Below are 12,567 nucleotides of genomic sequence, written 5' to 3' on the forward strand. Positions count from 1 at the left end.
TCAGATAGCAGATGTTTGGAGTTGGTGAGGGAAATAAAAGTTTCCAACTTCAGCGATTTTTTTGCAATTCGTTCCAGTCACAGGCAGTAGAGAACTGTTCGCTGCTCTGGCCCCCAATGGTGGTCACGCCAGGACAGTAGAGAACTCCGGAACCTGAAACCCCACCTCTTTAAGGAATACCTAGGATAGGATAAGTAATCCTTCTCACCCCCCCTAAAAATTTAGATGCACTATTGTAAAGTGGCTGTTCCACTGGATGATCAGTGAATGCACCACGCTCTGATAAGAGCGTCTGCTAAATGACTTAAATGTAAATGTAATACGGCCCAATGAGGTGTTGGCTTTAGGGATGATCAGTGATACACCTGCTGAACTACGGAGAGTGTTGTCATCGTGACCAGTGAACTGAGATAAGGCGGAGCTTTACCTAGCATGGACTTGTAGATGACCTGGAGCCAGTGGGTCTGGCGACGAATATGTAGCGAGGGCCAGCCAACTAGAGCGTACAAGTCGCAGTGGTGGGTGGTATAAGGTGCTTTCGTGACAAAACGGATGGCACAGTGATAAACTGCATCCAGTTTGCTGAGTAGAGTGTTGGAGGCAATTTTGTAGATGACATCGCCGAAGTCGAGGATCGGTAGGATCGGTAGGATAGTCAGTTTTACTAGGGTAAGTTTGGCGGCGTGAGGTGAAGGATTCTTTGTTGCGGAATAGAAAGCCGACTCTTGATTTGATTTTCGATTGGAGATGTTTGATGTGAGTCTGGAAGGAGAGTTTACAGTCTAGCCAGACACCTAGGTACTTATAGATGTCCACATATTCAAGGTTGGAACCATCCAGGGTGGTGATGCTGGTCAGGCATGCGTGTGCAGGCAGCGAACGGTTGAAAAGCATGCATTTGGTTTTACTAGCGTTTAAGAGCAGTTGGAGGCCACGGAAGGAGTGTTGTATGGCATTAAAGCTCGTTTGGAGGTTAGATAGCACAGTGTCCAAGGACGGGCCGGAAGTATATAGAATGGTGTCGTCTGCGTAGAGGTGGATCAGGGAATCGCCCGCAGCAAGAGCAACATCATTGATATATACAGAAAAAAGAGTCGGCCCGAGGATTGAACCCTGTGGCACCCCCATAGAGACTTCCAGAGGACCGGACAGCATGCCCTCCGATTTGACACACTGAACTCTGTCTGCAAAGTAATTGGTGAACCAGGCAAGGCAGTCATTAGAAAAACTGAGGCTACTGAGTCTGCCGATAAGAATATGGTGATTGACCGAGTCGAAAGCCTTCTCGAGGTCGATGAAGACGGCTGCACAGTACTGTCTTTTATCAATGGCAGTTATGATATTGTTTAGTACCTTGAGCGTGGCTGAGGTGCACCTGTGACCGGCTCGGAAACCAGATTGCACAGCGGAGATGGTACGGTGGGATTCGAGATGGTCAGTGACCTGTCTGTTGACTTGGCTTTCGAAGACCTTAGATAGGCAGGGCAGGATGGATATAGGTCTGTAACAGTTTGGGTCCAGGGTGACTCCCCCTTTGAAGAGGGGGATGACTGCGGCAGCTTTCCAGTCCTTGGGGATCTCAGACGATATGAAAGAGAGGTTGAACAGGCTGGTAATAGGGGTTGCGACAATGGCGGCGGATAGTTTCAGAAATAGAGGGTCCAGATTGTCAAGCCCAGCTGATTTGTACGGGTCCAGGTTTTGCAGCACTTTCAGAACATCTGCTATCTGGATTTGGGTAAAGGAGAGTAGCTGCGGGGGGGCGGAGCTGTTGGCCGAGGTTGGAGTAGCCAGGCGGAAGGCATGGCCAGCCGTTGAGAAATGCTTGTTGAAGTTTTCGATAGTCATGTATTTATCGGTGGTGACCGTGTTACCTAGCCTCAGAGCAGTGGGCAGTTGGGAGGAGGTGCTCTTGTTCTCCATGGAGTTCACAGTGTCCCAGAACTTTTTGGAGTTGGAGCAACAGGATGCAAACTTCTGCCTGAAGAAGCTGGCCTTAGCTTTCCTGACTGACTGCGTGTATTGGTTCCTGACTTCCCTGAACAGTTGCATATCACGGGGACTGTTCGATGCTATTGCAGTCCGCCACAGGATGTTTTTGTGCTGGTCGAGGGCAGTCAGGTCTGGAGTGAACCAAGGGCTATATCTGTTCTTAGTTCTGCATTTTTTGAACGGAGCATGCTTATCTAAAATGGTGAGGAAGTTACTTTTAAAGAATGACCAGGCATCCTCAACTGACGGGATGAGGTCAATGTCCTTCCAGGATACCCGGGCCAGGTCGATTAGAAAGGCCTGCTCACAGAAGTGTTTTAGGGAGCGTTTGACAGTGATGAGGGATGGTCGTTTGACTGCGGCTCCGTAGCGGATACAGGCAATGAGGCAGTGATCGATGAGATCCTGGTTGAAGACAGCGGAGGTGTATTTGGAGGGCCAGTTGGTCAGGATGACGTCTATGAGGGTGCCCTTGTTTACAGATTTAGGGTTGTACCTGGTGGGTTCCTTGATGATTTGTGTTAGATTGAGGGCATCTAGCTTAGATTGTAGGACTGCCAGAACAACAGAACAGAACAAACTCTGAAGCTAGATGGGGGCAATCAATTCACAAATGGTGTCCAGGGCACAGCTGGGTGCTGAGGGGGGTCGGTAGCAGGCGGCAACAGTGAGAGACTTATTTCTGTTGAGAGTCATTTTCAAGCAGGTAGCTTGCCCCCGGTGATGTGTTGTGCAGACCTCACTACCCTCTGGAGAGGCTTACGGTTGTGGGCGGAGCAGTTGCCGTACCAGGCTGTGATACAGCCCGGCAGGATGCTCTCGATTGTGAATCTGTAAAAGTTTCTCAGGGTTTTGAGTGAAAAATCAAATTTTCTAAGTTTCTTCAGTTCTTCAGTTCTTCAGTTTTCCTAACACCACACTCCGAGTGCCCTCACCTCCTTCCTGTAAGCTGTCCCGTTGTTGTTTGTAATCAAGCCCACTACTGTTGTGTCTTCTGCAAACTTGATGACTGAGTTGGAGGCTTGCATGGCCACACAATTGTGGGTGAACAGGGAGAACAGGAGGGGGCTAAACACACACCCTTGTGGGGCCCCAGTGTTGAGTGTCAGCGAAGTGGAGAGGTTGTTTCCTACCTTCACCACCTGGGGGCTGCCCATCAGGAAGTCCAGTACCCAGTTGCACAGGGAGGGGTTCAGACTCAGGGCCTCCAGCTTAATGATGAGTTTGGAGGGTACTATGGTGTTAAATGCTGAGCTGTCGTCAATCAACAGCATTCTTACATTGGTATTCCTTTTGTCCAGATGGGTTAGGGCAGTGTGCAGTGTGATGGCGATTGCGTCATCTGTGGACCTGTTGGGGCAGTATGCAAACTGAAGTGGGCCTAGGGTGGCTGATAAGGTGGAGAATATTTGAATCTTGACTAGTCTCTCGAAGCACTTCATGATGACAGAAGTGAGTGCTACAGGGCGGTAGTAATTTAGTTCAGTTATCTTTGCCTTCTTGGGTACAGGAACAATGGTAGCCATCTTGAAGCATGTGGGGACAAGATACTGGGATAGGGAGCGATTGAATATGTCCGTAAACACACCAGCCAGCTGGTCTGCACATGCTCTGATGTGGTTAGGAATGCCATCTGGGCCTGCAGCCTTGCGAGGAGGGGGCTGCGACGGTGGCACTGTATTATGCTCAAAGCAAAGAAGATGTTTATTTTGTCTGGAAGCAAGACGTTGGTGTTCGTGTCGAGGCAGGATTTATTTTTGTTGTCCGTGATTTCCTGTAGACCCTGCCACATGTCTCAGCTGTTGAATTGCGACTCCACCTTGTTAACTGATAACTGAACATTAATAAAGATAGTTGTATCTTCAGCAACATGAACTGAAGTTTGAGGTTAATTTATCTCCTTGTTCCAGCTTGAAGGACTTCCCACCCTTGCAGATTTAAATAACTTGTTGTGGACCTCCCAGACAACAAAATAATCACCATATCCCAGGATATTATTCAGGAGTGGGCAACATCAATGCTCGATAGTAATAGATTCACACATGTTATTGTTTATCATGTAGATATGCCAGGACATTGTAATTTATGAAGCTCAATCTAAAATATACACTGCCGTTAAAAAGTTTGGAGTCACTTAGAAATGTCATTGTTTTCACACATTTTTTGTCCATTAAAATAACATAACATTCATCAGATATACAGTGTAGATAGAAACGGTTGTTTTGTAATGGAATATATGCATAGGCACACAAAGGCCCATTATCAGCAACCATCACTCCTGTGTTCCAATGGCAAGTTGTGATAGCTAATCCAAGTTTATAATTTTAAATAAAACCGGCCTTCTTTAGACTAGTTGAGTATCCGGAGCATCAGCATTTGCGGGTTCGATTACAGGCTCAAGATGACCAGTCTATTCTTAATCTGAGAAATGAAGGCTATTCCATGCGAGAAATTGCCAAGTAACTGACGATCTCGTACAACGCTGTGTACTACTCCTTTCACAGAACAGAGCAAAATGGCTCTAACCAGAATAGAAAGACCAGTGGGAGGCCCCGGTGCACAACTGAGCTAGTGGACAAGTCCATTATAGTGTCTAGTTTGAGAAACAGACGCCTCACAGTCCTCAACTGGCAGCTTCATTAAATAGCACCCGCAAAACACTCTCAACGTCAACAGTGCAGATGTGACTCCGGGATGCTGGCCTTCTAGGCAGAGTTGCAAAGAAAAAGCCATATCTCAGACTGGCCAATAAAAAGGAAAGATTAAGATGGGCAAAAGAACACAGACACTGGACAGAGGAACTCTACCTAGAAGGCCAACATCCCGGATGTCTACACTCTATTTCTGATCAATTTGATGTTATTTTAATGGACAAAATGTTTAAAAATCAAGGACATTTCTAAGCGACCACAACTTTTGGTACGTGATTTTCCTGATTAAACAGGACACGGGCTGTAATTAAAACCTACAAACTCCTGTCCTGTATATAAGAGAAGCTGTGGCAGTCATGACTCAAATTAAAACCTACAAACTCCTGTCCTGTATATAAGAGAAGCTGTGGCAGTCATGACTCAAATTAAAACCTACAAACTCCTGTCCTGTATATAAGAGAAGCTGTGGCAGTCATGACTCAAATTAAAACCTACAAACTCCTGTCCTGTATATAAGAGAAGCTGTGGCAGTCATGACTCAAATTAAAACCTACAAACTCCTGTCCTGTATATAAGAGAAGCTGTGGTCATGACTCATGACTCAAATATAAAACCTACAAACTCCTGTCCTGTATATAAGAGAAGCTGTGGCATTCATGACTCAAATTAAAACCTACAAACTCCTGTCCTGTATATAAGAGAAGCTGTGGCAGTCATGACTCAAATTAAAACCTACAAACTCCTGTCCTGTATATAAGAGAAGCTGTGGCAGTCATGACTCAAATTAAAACCTACAAACTCCTGTCCTGTATATAAGAGAAGCTGTGGCAGTCATGACTCAAATTAAAACCTACAAACTCCTGTCCTGTATATAAGAGAAGCTGTGGCAGTCATGACTCAAATTAAAACCTACAAACTCCTGTCCTGTATATAAGAGAAGCTGTGGCAGTCATGACTCAAATTAAAACCTACAAACTCCTGTCCTGTATATAAGAGAAGCTGTGGCAGTCATGACTCAAATTAAAACCTACAAACTCCTGTCCTGTATATAAGAGAAGCTGTGGCAGTCATGACTCAAATTAAAACCTACAAACTCCTGTCCTGTATATAAGAGAAGCTGTGGCAGTCATGACTCAAATTAAAACCTACAAACTCCTGTCCTGTATATAAGAGAAGCTGTGGCAGTCATGACTCAAATTAAAACCTACAAACTCCTGTCCTGTATATAAGAGAAGCTGTGGCAGTCATGACTCAAATTAAAACCTACAAACTCCTGTCCTGTATATAAGAGAAGCTGTGGCAGTCATGACTCAAATTAAAACCTACAAACTCCTGTCCTGTATATAAGAGAAGCTGTGGCAGTCATGACTCAATGTGTCCTCTTGTACTGAACAAGCTTATGAATGTTGCAGGCTAATCTCTTTGAATCTCCTTGAAATGGTCCTCACATCTCAATTGTTTTAAGGACTCATGAACTCATGAACAGATACAGGAAAACCAATACAACTGTTAACATTTCATTGATTCAGAACATTAAAAGGAAAACGACCTTAACCACACAGCCTTGACAAAACAGGAGGCTTCTGGACAAGTCTCTGAATGTGCTTCAGTGGCTCAGCCAGAGCCCGAACTTGAACCTAATCGAACATCTCTGGACAGACCTGAAAATAGCTGTGCAGCAACGTTCCCCATCCAATCTGACAGATCTTGAGAAGATCTGCCGAGAAGAATGGGAGAAACTCCTCAAATATACAGTACCAGTCAAACGTTTGGACACACCTACTTATTCAAGGGTTTTTCCTTAATTTGTATTACTTTCTACATTGTAGAATAACAGTGAAGACATCAAAACTATGAAATAACACATATGGAATCATGTAGTAACCAAAAAAGTGGTATACAAATCAAAATATATTTTAGATAATAGAATCTTCAAAGTAGCCACCCTTTCCCTTGATGACAGCTTTGAACACTCTTTACATTTGCATTTCTATTTGTCTTTATTATGGATCCCCATTAGTTCCTGCCAAGGCAGCAGCTACTCTTCCTGGGGTTTATTATGGATCCCCATTAGTTCCTGCCAAGGCAGCAGCTACTCTTCCTGGGGTTTATTATGGATCCCCATTAGTTCCTGTCAAGGCAGCAGCTACTCGTCCTGGGGTTTATTATGGATCCCCATTAGTTCCTGTCAAGGCAGCAGCTACTCTTCCTGGGGTTTATTATGGATCCCCATTAATTCCTGCCAAGACAGCAGCTACTGTTCCTGGGGTTTATTATGGATCTCCATTAGTTCCTGTCAAGGCAGCAGCTACTCTTCCTGGGGTTTATTATGGATCCCCATTAGTTCCTGCCAAGGCACCAGCTACTCTTCCTGGGGTTTATTATTGATCCCCATTAGTTCCTGCCAAGGCAGCAGCTACTCTTCCTGGGCTTCCTGGGGTTTATTATGGATCCCCATTAGTTCCTGCCAAGGCAGCAGCTACTCTTCCTGGGGTTTATTATGGATCCCCATTAGTTCCTGCCAAGGCAGCAGCTACTCTTCCTGGGGTTTATTATGGATCCCCATTAGTTCCTGCCAAGGCAGCAGCTACTCTTCCTGGAGTTTATTATGGATCCCCATTAGTTCCTGCCAAAGCACCAGCTACTCTTCCTGGGGTTTATTATGGGTCCCCGTTAGTTCCTGCCAAGGCAGCAGCTACTCTTCCTGGGGTTTATTATGGATCCCTATTAGTTCCTGCCAAGGCAGCAGCTACTCTTCCTGGAGTTTATTATGGATCCCCATTAGTTCCTGCCAAAGCAGCAGCTACTCTTCCTGGGGTTTATTATGGGTCCCCGTTAGTTCCTGCCAAGGCAGCAGCTACTCTTCCTGGGGTTTATTATGGATCCCCATTAGTTCCTGCTAAGGCAGCAGCTACTCTTCCTGGGGTTTATTATGGATCCCCGTTAGTTCCTGCCAAGGCAGCAGCTACTCTTCCTGGGGTTTATTATGGATCCCCATTAGTTCCTGCCAAAGCAGCAGCTACTCTTCCTGGGGTTTATTATGGGTCCCCATTAGTTCCTGCCAAGGCAGCAGCTACTCTTCCTGGGGTTTATTATGGATCCCCATTAGTTCCTGCCAAAGCAGCAGCTACTCTTCCTGGGGTCCAGCAAAATTAAGGCAGTTTATACAGTTTTAAAAACATTGCAATACATTCACAACACACTGTGGAATCAGGCCCCGACTCCACCACTACCACATCTACAGTACTATACATACACATGGATTTAGTGCAAATGTTATCGTGTGTGTGTATGCATGTGTCTATGTTTGTGTCTCTTCACAGTCCCCGCTGTTCCGTAAGGTGGATTTCTATCTGTTTTTAAATCTGATTCTCCTGCTGCATCAGTTACCTGATGTGGAATAGAGTTCCATGTAGTCATGACTCTATGTAGTACTGTGTGCCTCCCATAGTCTGTTCTGGACTTGGGGACTGTAAAGAGACCTCTGGTGGCATGTCTTGTGCGATATGCATGGGTGTCCGAGCTGTGTGCCAGTCGTTTGGACAGACAGCTTGGTGCATTCAACATGTCAATACCTCTCATAAATAAAAGTAGTGATGAAGTGAATCTCTCCTCCACTTTCAGCCAGGAGAGATTGACATGTATATTATTAATATTAGCTCTCTTTACATCCAAGGGTTGCTGTGCCTCCCTGTTCAGAGCCAATTGCAATTTTCCTAAGTCCTTTCTTGTGGCACCTGACCACACGACTGAACCATTTTCCAGGTGGGACAAAACTAGGGCCTGTAGGACCTGTAGGATCTGCCTTGTTGATAGTGCTGTTAAGAAGGTAGAAACTAGGGCCTGTAGGACCTGTAGGACCTGCCTTGTTGATAGTGCTGTTAAGAAGGTAGAAACTAGGGCCTGTAGGACCTGTAGGATCTGCCTTGTTGATAGTGCTGTTAAGAAGGTAGAAACTAGGGCCTGTAGGACCTGTAGGATCTGCCTTGTTGATAGTGCTGTTAAGAAGGTAGAAACTAGGGCCTGTAGGACCTGTAGGATCTGCCTTGTTGATAGTGCTGTTAAGGTAGAAACTAGAAACTTTTATTTTTTTTATTTTTTTATTTTTATTTTTTTTTATTATTATTATTATTATTTTTTTTCTCTGTGTTATTGACTTGCTAATTGTTTACTCCATGTGTAACTCTGTGTTGTCTGTTCACTCTGCTATGCTTTATCTTGGCCAGGTCGCAGTTGCAAATGAGAACTTGTTCTCAACTAGCCTACCTGGTTAAATAAAGGTGAAATAAAAAAATAAAAAATTTTTAAAAAATAAAATAAAAAAAAGGTAGAAACTAGGGCCTGTAGGACCTGCCTTGTTGATAGTGCTGTTAAGGTAGAAACTAGGGCCTGTAGGACCTGCCTTGTTGATAGTGCTGTTAAGGTAGAAACTAGGACCTTTAGGATCTGCCTTGTTGATAGTGCTGTTAAGAAGGTAGAAACTAGGGCCTGTAGGACCTGTAGGATCTGCCTTGTTGATAGTGCTGTTAAGGTAGAAACTAGGGCTGTAGGACCTGCCTTGTTGATAGTGCTGTTAAGAAGGTAGAAACTAGGGCCTGTAGGACCTGTAGGACCTGCCTTGTTGATAGTGCTGTTAAGAAGGTAGAAACTAGGGCCTGTAGGACCTGTAGGATCTGCCTTGTTGATAGTGCTGTTAAGAAGGTAGAAACTAGGGCCTATAGGACCTGTAGGACCTGCCTTGTTGATAGTGCTGTTAAGAAGGCAGAGCATCGCTTTATTATAGACAGACTTCTCCCCATCTTAGCTACTACTACATCAATATGTTTTGACCATGACAGTTTACAATCTAGTGTTACTCCAAGCAGTTTAGTCACCTCCACTTGCTCAATTTCCACGTTATTTATTACAATATTTAGTTGAGGTTTAGGGTTTAGTGAGTGTTTTGTTCCAAATACAATGCTTTTAGTTTTAGAAATATTCAGGACAAACTTCCTTGCCACCCACTCTGAAACTAAGTGCAGCTCTCTGTTGAGTGTTGCAGTCATTTCAGTTGCTGTAGTAGCTGACGTGTCCAAGGAAGACATAAAAATTGTCAAAGACTCCAGCCACCTTAGTCATAGACTGTTCTCTCTGCCTCCGCACGGCAAGCGGTACCTGAGTGCCAAGTCTAGATCCAAAAAGTTCCTTAACAGCTTCTACCCCGAAGCCAAAAGACTGCTGAACAGCTCATAAAATGACTACCAGACTATTTACATTGCCCCCCTAACCATTAGACTGGTGAACAGCTCATCACATGACTACCAGACTATTTACATTGACCTCCTAACCATTAGACTGGTGAACAGCTCATCACATGACTACCAGACTATTTACATTGACCTCCTAACCATTAGACTGGTGAACAGCTCATCACATGACTACCAGACTATTTACATTGACCTCCTAACCATTAGACTGGTGAACAGCTCATCACATGACTACCAGACTATTTACATTGACCTCCTAGGTGACCAGAGAGGGCTGCTATGTTAAGGTGACCAGATTTCTGAAATTAAAACCGGGGAAATTTCCAGTTCGGTGGTCAATATATCATTAAAATATCCAATGTTATTATCTATTATATATAATATCAATATATCATTAAAATACGCAATGTTATTATCTATTATATATAATATCAATATATCATTGAAATATCCGATGTTATTATCTATTATATAAAATATCAATATATCATTCAAATATCCAATGTTATTATCTATTATATATAATATCAATATATCATTAAAATATCCAATTGTCACGACTCCGACCGAAGGACACTCCCCTTCCCGTTCGGGTGGCGCTCGGCGCTCGTCGTCGCCGGCCTACTAGCTACCACTGAAGGACACTCCCCTTCCTGTTCGGGTGGCGCTCGACGGTCGTCGTCGCCGGCCTACTAGCTACCACTGAAGGACACTCCCCTTCCTGTTCGGGTGGCGCTCGGCGGTCGTCGTCGCCGGCCTACTAGCTACCACTGATTATTTCCTCCCCCTCCTTATGTGTTGATTGAATGCACCTGTTTTTAGTTAGGTAGTTAGTAGTAAGGCTTTATTAGTCAGCCGGCCCGCCTGGTTCCTTGCGCGGGATTCATTATTGTGACCGTCTGTTTGGTGTACTTGTGTGCACGTCTATGGGTTTTGTGTTTTCCCTGGACAGTTTAAGTCCCCCTGTTTCGGGCATTTGTTTGTTCTTTACGCCCTGTGTTTTCGTGAGGGTTGGCTTATGTTCGCCGTTTCTCTGTGCATTAAAATAGCACTCACCTGAACTCTCTGCTTCCTGCGCCTGACTCCTCACCCACTACACTCAGATCATTACACCAATGTTATTATCTATTATATATCATATCAATATATAATTAAAATATCCAATGTTATTATCTATTACATATAATATCAATATATCATTAAATTATCCAATGTTATTATCTATTATATATAATATCAATATTACATTTAAATATCCAATGTTATCTATTATATATAATATCAATATATCATTAAAATATCCAATGATATTATCTATTATATATAATATCAATATATCATTAAAATCCCACCTCTTCAAGGAATACCTAGGATAGGGTAAGTAATCCTTCTCACCCCTAAAAAAGATTTAGATGCACTATTGTAAAGTGGCTGTTCCACTGGATGTCATAAGGTGTATGCACCAATTTGTAAGTCGCTCTGGATAAGAGCATCTGCTAAATGACTTAAATGTAATGTAAATGTAAAATATCCAATGTTATTATCTATGAAATAAAGGGGGATAATTCCGGTTTCATGTATTTAGTCTAACAGACACACTGTGATAGAGAAAACAACTATACTACAGAAACACTATAGACAAGACAGAACTGATCTGAACAGCCATTCAGTGGTCCTGCTAGTCTGGGTAGAACTGATCTGAACAGCCAATCAGTGGTCCTGGTAGTCTGGGTAGAACTGATCTGAACAGCCATTCAGTGGTCCTGCTAGTCTGGGTAGAACTGATCTGAACAGACATTCAGTGGTCCTGGTAGTCTGGGTAGAACTGATCTGAACAGCCATTCAGTGGTCCTGGTAGTCTGGGTAGAACTGATCTGAACAGCCATTCAGTGGTCCTGGTAGTCTGTGTAGAACTGATCTGATCAGCCATTCAGTGGTCCTGCTAGTCTGGGTAGAACTGATCTGAACAGCCATTCAGTGGTCCTGCTAGTCTGGGTAGAACTGATCTGAACAGCCATTCAGTGGTCCTGGTAGTCTGGGTAGAACTGATCTGAACAGACATTCAGTGGTCCTGGTAGTCTGGGTAGAACTGATCTGAACAGACATTCAGTGGTCCTGGTAGTCTGGGTAGAACTGATCTGAACAGCCATTCAGTGGTCCTGGTAGTCTGGGTAGAACTGATCTGAACAGCCATTCAGTGGTCCTGCTAGTCTGGGTAGAACTGATCTGAACAGACATTCAGTGGTCCTTCTAGTCTGGGTAGAACTGATCTGAACAGACATTCAGTGGTCCTGCTAGTCTGGGTAGAACTGATCTGAACAGACATTCAGTGGTCCTGGTAGTCTGGGTAGAACTGATCTGAACAGACATTCAGTGGTCCTGCTAGTCTGGGTAGAACTGATCTGAACAGCCATTCAGTGGTCCTGCTAGTCTGGGTAGAACTGATCTGAACAGCCATTCAGTGGTCCTGGTAGTCTGGGTAGAACTGATCTGAACAGCCATTCAGTGGTCCTGGTAGTCTGGGTAGAACTGATCTGAACAGCCATTCAGTGGTCCTGCTAGTCTGGGTAGAACTGATCTGAACAGCCATTCAGTGGTCCTGCTAGTCTGGGTAGAACTGATCTGAACAGCCATTCAGTGGTCCTGCTAGTCTGGGTAGAACTGATCTGAACAGACAT

This window comes from Oncorhynchus keta, unplaced genomic scaffold (genome assembly GCF_023373465.1).
Source record: "Oncorhynchus keta strain PuntledgeMale-10-30-2019 unplaced genomic scaffold, Oket_V2 Un_scaffold_515_pilon_pilon, whole genome shotgun sequence".
Classification (NCBI taxonomy): domain Eukaryota; kingdom Metazoa; phylum Chordata; class Actinopteri; order Salmoniformes; family Salmonidae; genus Oncorhynchus; species Oncorhynchus keta.